This window comes from Diceros bicornis, chromosome 4 (assembly GCF_020826845.1).
Source record: "Diceros bicornis minor isolate mBicDic1 chromosome 4, mDicBic1.mat.cur, whole genome shotgun sequence".
NCBI classification, from domain to species: Eukaryota; Metazoa; Chordata; class Mammalia; order Perissodactyla; family Rhinocerotidae; genus Diceros; species Diceros bicornis.
The window spans coordinates 27,140,980-27,153,511 of NC_080743.1; positions in this window are offsets into that span (position 1 = coordinate 27,140,980).

Genomic DNA, 12,532 nt, shown 5'->3' on the forward strand with positions numbered 1-12,532 from the left:
AAAGTGTGAGTAACTGCCCTGAAATTTCTCTTTCTGTCAGGAGCGCTAATACTAAATTAGATTTAGGATTGCAGATGCAAGAAATCACCGCAGAAACTTGTCCCTCCTTCTCTTCCTTTTTCCAAGAAATTCCTTATCATAGACATTTGGATTAGCTGCACTGTGTCATGTCTGTTACTTGGTCCAAATTAGTTAAAGTATCAAAAGGTACAGTCTTTAAAAACAAGCATATAGTTTCCATTGTTCAGAGTTAGTTGTCGAAGGGGTATATGCAAATATGATCATGTAAAACTTACCTGCCTCATTATTTTTCATGTGAAATCTTACTAAGTCTGTGGTGTATATATGATGTCAGTTCATGGCATGATTTATACATGAAGAGAATGTTCTGTATCTGTAAGACAAGCAATACTTTTGCTTGTCAACATTTCTAGGGACTAAGGAATCTGCATATGAACAAAAAATCCACAATAAAAGTTCACTCATCAACAAGCATTGATAGAGGTGAGGTACAAAGAAGTTAGGTAGCTTGCCCGAGGTCCCACAGTTAATCAATGGCCCAGCAGAGACTCCAGCCCAGGTTTATCTGACCCCAAAGCCGCATTTCTTTTTGCTACTTCACACTGCTGCCACCTCAGGAATCTCACAAACTCTAAGGGGAAATAAGACAGAGATGCTCATTCACTCAACATCCTTTCATTTGTTCAAAAATATCTACTACATGCCTACCCAAGTGACAGGCATTACCTGGAATATAAGGGCAAATGGGATGTTGGCCAAAAAGAGGGACAAAGTGGTATAGGCTGTCACACAAAGAAATCCCTGGGATGCACTTGAGGGGCTTCAAACAGAAGGCGATGGTTAAGGTACTTCCTGAAGGATAGGGCTGCAAGTGGAGAGGGACCAGGGGAGACGTTTCATTTGAAGTAAAGTGGATGGTGTTAAGGGGTTTATAGAGAGAGGGAACTCTAAATCGTGTGGTATGAATGGAGTATGGGCAATTTAAAGCGCTGAAAAATGCAGGCTGGGGCCAGATCTTAGAGAGCTTTAAACACCAGAGTAAGAAGCTTGCGTTTTATTTATTAGGCAGTGGGAAACCATTGAACATGTTTAGCTGAGGAGTCACTTAATCAGAGCTAGGCTTTGGGATGGTGAATCTGCAAGAAGTGTGTATGCATGTAACTGAATGGTGGGAAAGACCCCGGAGGCCAGAAGAATATGGTTGTAGCCCAGATGAGAGATAAGGAATGATACGGAGGAAGTGACGGTAAACTGGAAAAAAGCAGGCAGATGAGATGCCTTATATGATTAAGGTAAGAAAATCTACTGCAACAATTTGTAAGCAATGTCCTTTAATGAATAACATTCTCTAGAAATATAACTGTCAACATAAGCATCCCTTTTGATGAGTCTCTCTATGACAGCTCCAGCAGCTTAGCGGTCACTCAAAGCATGAAGCTGCCTGAACATAGAAAATACCAAATATCTGGGCAAGGCATCTCCTCAGAACTTGTCCCCAGACGTGACTCACTCTCAGCCACACAGGTGCCCCTCTCACTCTGAGACAGGAAAGAGCAGTGGTTCCCTCACTCCGTTATATAACCCCACAGGGTCATGACTGGAGAAAGATTATTTTTAAAGTCGCATAGGCATACAAATGCTAAATCAACCGACTAAAGTAAAGGAGAAGGACGGGTTCAGGGAGGAAGAACACCAGCAGAAAGGAAGGAGACAAAGAAGTGACAGTTCTTTGTGGGGTTTGAGCTGTTTCTGCAGTGGGGATGGCTGCACTAAGTCATCCACAGTCCCTCACACCCGTCCCCTCCCACCCATAGCATGCACTGAGAGGCAGGCAGACTTTTTCTCTTTTATCAGTTCATGCATGTAATCATTCACAAACCTATCTGGAACACTGCTGTGGCTGGGTGCTGGGATTCAATCCCTGTCCTGAGCAGTCAGTGACGTCTGCCAGTGCATGGAATTAAGAGGGCAGCCGCCAAAGAGAGGGAGGCTACCTGACCCAAAGGGAGATGAAAACTGTGACTTGGCCCTATAGCCCCAACCAACTTGGGCCAGCCCACGACTCCCACCAGACTCGGCAGGAAGGCTAGCCCTGGCAGGCTCAGCTCACTAGTCCTCTCCTAAAACTAAAAAGTCAACTCTGGACTGAGCGCTTTGACCGTTTCATGTCTACCCTAGAGAGAGGAAGACAGCAAAGCAAAAAATGAAAGTCCTACTTCTCCTTTTAATAACATCTTTCTAGAGTGGGCCAGACAGGGGTGTGCAGAGTCTTAAGCAATCAGGGAGTCAGTAGGGACTCTAACATACCAACAGCAAATTTATCCCGATGAAAAACGTTAGCTTACATAATAAAGTTGGGGCAGAATTGTTCTGAGTGGTGTGAGTAGAAATGTTTTGCTGACTGCTGTTGAAATGGGTAATAGACTTTGCATATTATATCACCATTTTTTGTTGTATTTCACATGCAGTGTTTTTCTGCTCTTGACTTTGAGGTGTGAGGGGGAGGCTCTAATCATATGGCCTTGTACAGATGCTCCATTTGCATTTCTATTAATCCAGGCCCTCCTGGAGATGCTCGAGCAGAGACACAGCTTGCTTTGTGTTTGAACTTGTGAGAACCCATACCACCGCTTAATAACTTAATACATATGTATAGCCTCCCTCAGACAGCCCACTAGGAGGCAGGAGCAGGAGGAGGTGCCACCAGCTTGCAGACTTCGGGGCGCTACGGAAATGTGTTCTGACAGGAGGGAGCACCTTGCTCAGCAAAGAGTTCCTGTGCCTTAATCCCATCTAGCCAACCCACCTGCCTGGCTGGGGAAGCCTATTTTTAAGCTTATACCCAAAGCATTAGTTCTCAAACAGTGATCAGAAATACCCGGGTGGCCCCTTGCAGTATTTAACTTTATACCACGGCAATGGCTGTCGCTTTGTTTCTGGCCTGAATTACGTGATACAAAAATTTTAAAAGCAGGTAGTAGAGAGAAGCGGGGTGGTGTAGTGTAGAAAGCATTGGCTTTACATCTGGCAGATCTGTTTTTGAACCCCAGCTCCACCTCTGACTAGTTAGGTGACCTTAGCAGATCACAACTTTTCTGAGGCTTGGTTTTCTCACCCAACTAATAGGAATAGTGCCTGCCCTGCAGGGTTGTCAGGAGAATGAAAAGAAATGGTGCACGTGGAGAGCCTGCCATGGATCGGGTATTTAACAAGTTGTAGCTATTATTATTACATCATTTTATTGCTATTGCCTAGCTTCTGAATTACGCCAGTTGACTCATTCATGGACTGTTTTGCAGGAACAAATGAAAGACGAGCAGGATGGGGGAAGGTGCATGGCTGGGTTTGGGGCCTTTTGCCCTATCAGAGCGGTACTCGAGCCCAACTGGTTCCGAGAACACTCCTCTCTGAAAAGTCTGGGAAAAAAATATACACCGTCATTAAAACAATACATTGAGGGTTTCCCTCTGCCTTTTGAATTTTATGTTTGGAAAATCTGTGAAATTGGCAGACAAGAATGAAAACCATTCAAAGTTCTTCTAAGAACCCTCCAGAGGAAGCCCAGCAGAGCAGCCTCTGTGGCAATCTTCACTCTGCTAGATATCACAAGAATTACTTTCAACTGATGAGATTACCCAGGATTCTAGAAAGAAATCTCACCACCTGTTAGGATTTCCCTAAGATTACATGAATACGAAATGTTCCTTCTTTTGCTTTTCTTTTTTTCCCTGAAATAAACTGGAGATTTTCAGAAGTCAGAATTACAGATTCTTATTTCCTTCATAGGTGTTTTTCAAGTTTTTGTGTCCTATTTTTAGGGTCTAACACATGGTGTGCATTTATTTGATAAAGAGCCAATATGCAGAATGATGAATGGTGGAAATGATCATTCTAATTAGGCAAATTAGCACCTACCTAGGCCCTTTCAGTACCTGCCTGAAAGGTGGCAGAGAAGAGAGAATTTTAATGAAAATTAAATGGATGGCTAACAGCACTTCACCAGGTGACTCTCAACTAAATGAGCACTGCTCATTCGTAGCGATGAGTAGGGCTGAAGGAAAACATGAGTTCCTGTAATTTTTTAAATCTTACCTACAAGGATCATTGTGTTCATCTTAGGATTCAGCACAAAACCTCATACATAGTAGATGTTCAATAAGTATGAAAAGGATAGTAATCTATTTCTAAAAAGTAGCTTCTTAGAATGGATCCAAAACACAATGAAAGCTCTTAAAAGCAACTATTTCAGGGTACACCACAATCATCTTTGACAGATGGTCAGAAGTGGCCGCTGATAACCAGAACTTCTCTGCCCCAGTAGCCCTCCATCATCACTGCCACCATGAAACTTTATTTAGAATACCTACACACGCCTTTTAGTTTCACGTGCTCTACTTCTCCCACAACACCTGCCCAACTAGATGGTAGATTTTGACCCAGCTCCTCCTCTTGGCTTGTGCCAGCTTTTGCTTTAGTTATATCGATTCTAACCTTTGGTCACTCACCTCCTTTGGTGCCTATGAACATTTTCAAACCATCCAAAAAAGTAACAAATAATCTCATTTCTTCCCCCAATACCCAATCATAAAAGAAATAAGGGAAGTTGGTAATGAAGACTAATCCTACAGTTAGGTCCAGTTTAGTCCAAAAGTCTGAGATTTGCTGATGCTTTTCTGATTTCGGTTTCATTCTGATTTCCTGGGGGTTAGCATCTTTGTCCTGATAAAAATGAATGCCCTTTGGGTAATATTCCCATATTCTATCTGTCTCCAGAAGCCTCTCTTTTTACCTCACTCTCTAGCATCATTATTTCTGCCAAAAGAGCTTGGCTCGTGGGGTGGTGACTGTACCTACAAAGCTTCTTTCTTAGATTAAGTTCAAGAATGCTAAGAGAAAAACACAGCACTCAGCTTCAGAAAACGCAACCAAACCAAATGTGGATTCTAGAGTCAGACTCCCTGGATTCAATTCCCAACTCTGGCATTTACTAGCTGTTTACATTGAGTAAGTCATTTACAACTCAGTGTCTTTATTCAAATAATAGCAGCTACCCCATAGAGTTGGAGTGGTTATGAAATGAATTAACACATATAAAGCTCTTGGAATAGTGCCTAGCACATAGTAAGTGTTCAATTAATATTTTCTATCATCATCACTATTATTATTATTACATTATTATTATTATTTATATTTTACAGACATATGGTTCATTCCTTTTTCCTCATATTTTAAGAATATTTTCTTGTAACTCTTTTGTGTATCACTTAATTTTTGTGATAATCTAGAGCCATTTGTTGTTACCACCTTTACTCCACATGTCAAATCTTTAAATTTCTTTTCTTTATACTAAGGTAACACCTGGATTCTCTGAAGTTGTTCTGAAATGCCTAAATTTCTCCCTGTGACCTTCATACTCACACATACATAGAATTACTGGTGGTCCTTATTATATACCAGCAAGGATAAGTTTTAGTTTTCTGTTATCTAGTCAATATATTTATTAAACTGTTAAGTAGAACTCTATGAATAAAAGTGTCAATCAGAATCTATTTTTAGTGCTTTACTTGGGGAGTAGGGGAGGAGAGAGCTACGTGTATCTTATTCCAGTGGAAGGACCCATGACAGCAGCTAGCCAGTAACAGGGAAGTCAGCATGGAAATCTCAGAGGATAAGACCAAAGCAGAACCAGGGCAGAAGATAAACAGAGGGCAGCAAAGCAGAATGAGGCTAAACCTCCAAGTGGAGGATCCTGTGACAAAGCCAGATGGATAACGTTTTAACGTTGACTGGTCATTTCAGAAGGTCTATGTTCTGCCTTTCCTCTAAGCCATGCTTTGGAAAACTTAAATTATTTCTTGGTTATTTGCCCAAATCACAAGGAATCAAGGATTTGTTACAAAGAAAGGAGAGAAGGAAAGAAAAAGGAAAGAAAGGAGGGAGGGAGGAAGAGAAATTGTATAGTACATATTCTGAATTCAGTACAATTTCAGTATAATCTGCTGTATTTTCTGCATATATAGTTCATTATGAAAATTAATTTTATTTTCATAATGATGGACCTGAATCACAAGATCTTCAGGGAGTGAAGATTAAAATGAATCATGATGTGACAATTAAAATGCGTTCACCATACCCTAAGGCAGGAAAAAATGATCTAAAATGTTTCAGCCACAAAAGTTAAAAAAGATTTTCTAACTAAATCTGAGTAATCCAAAATTTCACTAATTAGAATAGGGATGGCAAAAAGGCCTCATCTCAAAAAACAACCGCAATCTATTGGTAGGGTTCATCTGGATTACTGTGTTGACAAGGATTCTGAGGCCAATCTATGTTGAGCAGGAAAGAGTGCTGTGAACAATTAGTTATATCTACCATGGGTAACATTTGTGCTTTCACCGTCTGGACTGTGAACATGACATTCGCTGAGAATTCTAGTTAAAATCAGGATTTTGCTATATACATTACCACTAACATCAAACAGTTAATATCCACTATTAGACTACAAAATTTTCAGTAAAAAGTTAAGTTCCAGAAAGCTTCTTAAAATAAGATTGCATCCTCAGTTGCATGATGCACTTTTTTCGTAATTTAGAAACTTTTATCTTGGTTTCACACAATTTTAAACACTAGCTCAGCCTTCATGAACATTACAATGGTTTGGAGGTCACAAATAACCACGACTACCACATACAGATGTTCTACTGGCCCCATCGACAACCATAAAGTCGAAGTCGCTGTAGCTTCACATTCCTGACAATATAATCTAAAGGAGTTTGCAATTTAGGCGCATCCTACTTTAGTTAATAAAGGTCCTGAAATTTTAAATGCTGGGATCCCCAAGTATTCTTACTTGCTCACGGGCATCTAAGTCCGCATTTCAGAAATAAATCATTTTATCACTTAGATTAGTGGCCCTTAGCTTTTTGACCTTCTGTGCATGTTTAAGTGTTTTTTCAGTTTGGCTTCTCCTTAATTAGGAGAAGAAGTCTTGTATTTTAAGAATGTCACTGTTTAAAACAATGTGAATTTTACATCACACATTTGCCTTGAAGCATCTGCAATGAACTCATTTTTATAAATTAAAACAAATATGAATTTAAAACCAACCAACTATTAGGTCTACAGACAACATTATGTTGTTCTTGACCCTGTTGGCATAAAAACTCAAATTCCTTTGTTGAAGATTGGTTCCTACAATAATACATGATTCTCATAAATCTCTTTATTTCTGGGAAGTTCAAAAGGAGCAAAAACAAAATTTGCAGAAAAGCACCAAATTATCAATTAAAATCTCTAATGTAAGACCTAAACTGTAATGCTCCATTCCAAAAGATTAAATATGAAACCTTCAGAACCATTTATTCAATCCTATAGAACAGAAAGGGCAGCAGAGAGAAAGTGCAAACTTAACGTTAGTTGCCAAGTTTAGCGTTGCTTACAGTTTTCTTCTTTACTCTCAATCCTGTTACAAATAATGCAAACCTGTTTTTATTAATTTACATTAAGTTCATTTAACACTGATGAAACAGACCAGAAATGTATAATGAGGAACATTTAACAGGCTCCCGCATTAGGGCTAATCATGCTCTGTTTACGAGAGCTTATTTCATTCTTGGAAAATATCCTGGTAGAAAGCTCCATCCTTATTTAACAAGTGAAAAAGAGAGTCACCAGCTACTGATAACAAAGAAATGAACAAGCTTAATAATCTCCAATTTGGTTTTCCACTCCACTTAATGATGGCGGCAATGCGAGCTCTGCGGCCAGAGTACATGAGGAAGTATCCACAAGTACTGAAAATTTAATTAAAAGTCAGAAAGCCATTGCAATGAAGACTCAGCAGAAAGCCATTTATTTTTAAAATCTAATATATTCTTCATGACTAAAGGCTAAAGCACATGCTGACTTACACATTTAGCTGTAACTGATTTAAGCTACTTGATGATTTTTTTCTTTTTTCTTTCTTTTTTTTTTTTTGGCTCACAGGGTGGTGCTCAATTTGCAATGGAGTAAATTGGCAGAATTTAATTTGGTGGATTTTTTTTAACTCTGTAAAAAGAATCCTCATTAAAGCCACACGATCAGCTATATACTTTTTTTCATCATTAACTAGCCTAACAGCAGGTAAAAGAGATACAATTATGGATTTATATAAATCCTATTGTCAATTTACAGCTGGAAGACTGGTGAGTTACTTCATTTTAAATAGGTTATTTTTTCCCCTTAACCTTTCTTTGTTTTAATGAGGATTCAGTTTGTCACTGTCTGAGAAGTCTGCTAGCAGGAAAGTTTCTCAGAAATTATAAGGAATAAAAAGTAAGAATGAGAGAAAATACTTGGCTAAATTTCAAATGTGCTGGAAGAGTCAACATTTGAAATTCATCACTGGAGCAGTCTATTTATTGTCCATCAGATGCCATCCTGCAGTGCAGAAAACCAAAACAACAAGAACACTTCAAGAAGGGCTTGAGAATGAAGGGGAGTTGAGAGAAATTTCCCTAGATGGGGTAGAATCAGATAAAACAGGTAAAATCGTGCCTTCCATATGACCTTGATATGGGTATATTTTACCTAGTCATTTTATCTTACCTTGTTCCAAAAAAACAAAAGCTTTGAAGCAGCAGAGTCCTTAAAATGAAACTTCAGAAAGCAACACTTCCCACCACTCCAAGAGATGTGACTGGTGCCTCTCTACTCTCCAGCCCAAACTCTAATATATGCTGTTAAAACCTACATTCCATCTGGATAAATGTAATTCTATGGAACTCAGTCACCAACCCCCCACTCCTTCCTCTGAGATCACAATTTTGGGGACTGCTGAAGTACAGGGCATTCGTGGCCCTTTTTCTCTCTATTTCTCTCCAGTCTAGATTAAATAGCAAACCCCCTTCCCCGGGTTAGCTAATACTCATCCATCAGCATTGATTAAATTGGGGTGACCTCCTAGGGCTGGTCATCTCATTTCACCTCTGACGCTTCCTGCAGAGAAGACAAAAAAGTGAGAATTTTCCTAATGCGGCAGCACAAATCTCCAGTCTTTCCCCTTTTCACACAAGAACTTCATTATATCTGGCAGTTATTTTTTATTGGTCAATGGGAACATGGTGCATATTATGATTAGCTGGCTTTAAGGAATAAGGGCAGGGAAAATACTTTTAGACTGGCTATCACCTAGTATCATCAGTTGATCTATGCTCCCATGTTTAGGCACTAGCTCAAGAGAGACGGAAAACCAGATACTACTATCAACTCCCACTTTTTCTAGTGCCCCTAAATGTGAAGACTGCAAACTTTTTGGGATATGACTCATTTGTTTTATTGGACATCTTTGGGGCCAAAGCTTATGAAATTATAATGCATAGATATGTAACTGACAAAAAAAACTAGCCTTTCGCTTCTGCAGAAAGAATAATGTTTTATTCTTTTCCTACTTTAATTTCCAAATCATCTGAATCCTATTAATATTTGGAATCAACAGTTCTTTCCCATAACTTCCAGGACTTTCTTGGTGCTAGTCCTTCCCTGAAGACACTGAGAGCCAAACTACTACAAGTTGGATCCAATTTCCTTCATCAAAAGCAACCTCCATGGTACCTAACAATTCAGGCTTTATCCGACACTGCCCATATTCAAAGAGTCTCCTACACCTGTATGATCTACATGAGTCGGTCTAATCCAGATAAAATACCTCTGTGCTGTGACCCGGCCTTCAGGCTCATGGAATGTTTTTCAAACTTTTCACAAAGTAAGACGGAACTTTCAGTAGTTGGTGTCCAGAATGAAGTATGGTAGTCTATTCCTGACTACTTGTGAAGCATGAATCTCTCCCCAAGGAGATGAATGAGGAACTCAGACAGAATCTTCAGTACCTGTTAATCCTGCAAAGTTCTTGTTCACTGCCATTACTGAACTTCATACTGACCTCACCTCATCCTATGGCCCTATTGCCATATTGTAATATAAAAATCCTGATGACACAAGATTCACATCCATAACAACCGCCAAAACTACCAAAACAATCTTTAAGGAAGCTTAGTGTCCATGACAAAGGAGAAATAGGGATTTTAGTTTATCACCCTAGTCCCGAAACGTTCATCAAAGGCTTAAAAAACTTCAGCAATGGTAAAACAAAATAGGATTTTCACCGAAACAACACTTATCATCAGAATTTTGGGTCCCTCTTCCTTCCCATTACCAATTTTATTACAACACTGCCATCTACACCTTCTTCCAAACACTTTGTTCCATTCTATCCACAGTTACATACCCCAGCATTTCCTGGCTCCTACTCCCTAAGTTCTGTCTCCCCAGTAGACAACTATCTAATCGAGCCTCAGGGAGCTACAGATGACATTTATCCTAGCTCTTGGTGTCCAAAGGAGAACACAGACAAAGTGCATGGACCGGTAACACGGTCTGGGAAGAATCCATTCGCGTGGGTGATTTGGTATGACACTTCAGAAAAGCCAAGGACATTCAGCTTATTCTGCAACCATATGAGGAACCCAGTGGCCTTCTGATGGCAGCTTTCTCCATCACTCACATTCCCTGTTTCTTCAGTTGATTAAATCTGAACTGACCCTAGCCCTTAAGGTCAGTCACGTTCATCCATGTACCACAATGCTAAGTGATACAAAGATCAAATCCGTGTTTTATAGAGTTCACTCTGGCTACAGGAGAACAGACATGAAAGTGATAACATAGCAATCACTGATCTAAGATGGAAGACACTAGCATGGGCAGTGGGTGGTGGTCGTGGAGGTGGGGGGTACCCTCCCCATGTTGCTGGAGTATCAGTGCTTGCTTGGATCTGTTTGCTTTTTCTCCCCGGAATATTAATACTCCTGCCCAGCCTCTTCTTCTGCTCATGGTTTTTGTTTTAAATCTTGATAAACATTTTGCACTTTCTACTCTAGAAAGAACAAATAGAACCTGTATATGGACAGTTCTATCATGCTTCCAATCTTACCAAAAACAATAAACGTTTTTTTCGATAGATTGGGGGCCTATATCCCCAATGACCCACTATGTTATGGGGTCTGAATTAAAAAAAAAAAGTTGAAAGCCTTTTGCAATAATTTATATGAGGCTTAATGAGCATCTTAACTAGTGTACTAATGGGAGAAATGGGAAGGAGAGAAAGAACTCAAGAACTGTTTAAGTGATAAAGTTGGCAGAATTTGGTGATTGATTATAAGTGGCAAGTTTTTAGTTTGATGTCCAGATGGATGACAGTAGCATCGATTGCAATAAATAATAGGGGTGCAAAGAAGAGAAGAGAAGGGAGAAATTGGGGCATATTCATCTTGAAGTACTTATGGAAAAATTAGATGGAAATATCCAGCAGCAAGTTGAATATAGGAACCAAAAGTTTGGAGTGTTGATTTGGGCCTCTACAGCAAACAGGTGGTGATTAAAATTGTAAGAATGTATAAGATTCCTTAGGCGGCTGATGTGGAAAAATAAGAGCAGTGGCTAAGGCCAAAACCATTGAGAAGCTTTATAAGATAAAATCAAAGGAAAAAGAGTCCAGAAAGGAGATTAAGAAGAGTCACCTTTTCCAGCCTCAACCTGAAGCGCACTGTGGGCTTAAGACACAAAGTGAAATTTACCTGCCTATGGGTGTGCGTGTGCACACGTGCCTATGCACAAGGATTATATGAGAGTGGAGAAAAGTATTGAAGGATGTATACCAGATTGTACATGTCAGTATAGGGTTGAGAGAGAAAAAGAGGGAATAGGAGAGAGAAAGGAGAGGGGAAAGGGGAGGCAAAGAAAGTAAAAATCAGCATGTAAGAACAATTTTAATTAAGCAATCCCATTTATGTAAAAATTGGTGTATGTGTATGTGCGTAAAGAAAGTAAGGAAAAAGTGAAAAAGGATAGAGTTTGATCTGTGTCTACTCTCTCTCTCAGGATTTTCCAGGATATAATCCAAGTGAAAAAAGCAAAATTCAGATTAATGTGCATAGTATAGTCCTGTTTCAGAATATATTTTTAAAAGTTATGCATGAGAATATATTTTTGTGTATGTGTGAATGAAGAAAGAAGCCAAGGGTGGGAGGTTCTCACTGAATCCTTCGGCGGCACGGAATTGGAAATGGAAGGAGCAGTGATCACTATTATTCTCTTTGTACATCTTTACACTGTTCACTTGGAACAACAAGGACAGATTGTAGTTTAGAAAACATCAAATAAAAAATTTAAAAATCAGAGCAGTGGTTTCTTGAAATTTAAACTCAGCTGCAGTAGCCAGCGCCTCATTACAGAGACTGCCACATCTTTTCTGTGAATGCTGAGCCAGAGGCTAAATTTTGTTAATGGTTCCTCAGGCCACTATTTTTGAAAATCCTACTCACTGTCACCCTGCCTCCTTTTACACCTTATCAAAAAAATATTCATGAATATTTTTTTCCTCCTATATTTTCAAACGCAGCCCACTTCATATAACAACTCTTACGCACCTTTGGCATCTTAAATATTCACCCCTATTTGAATTTTTCAATTTATA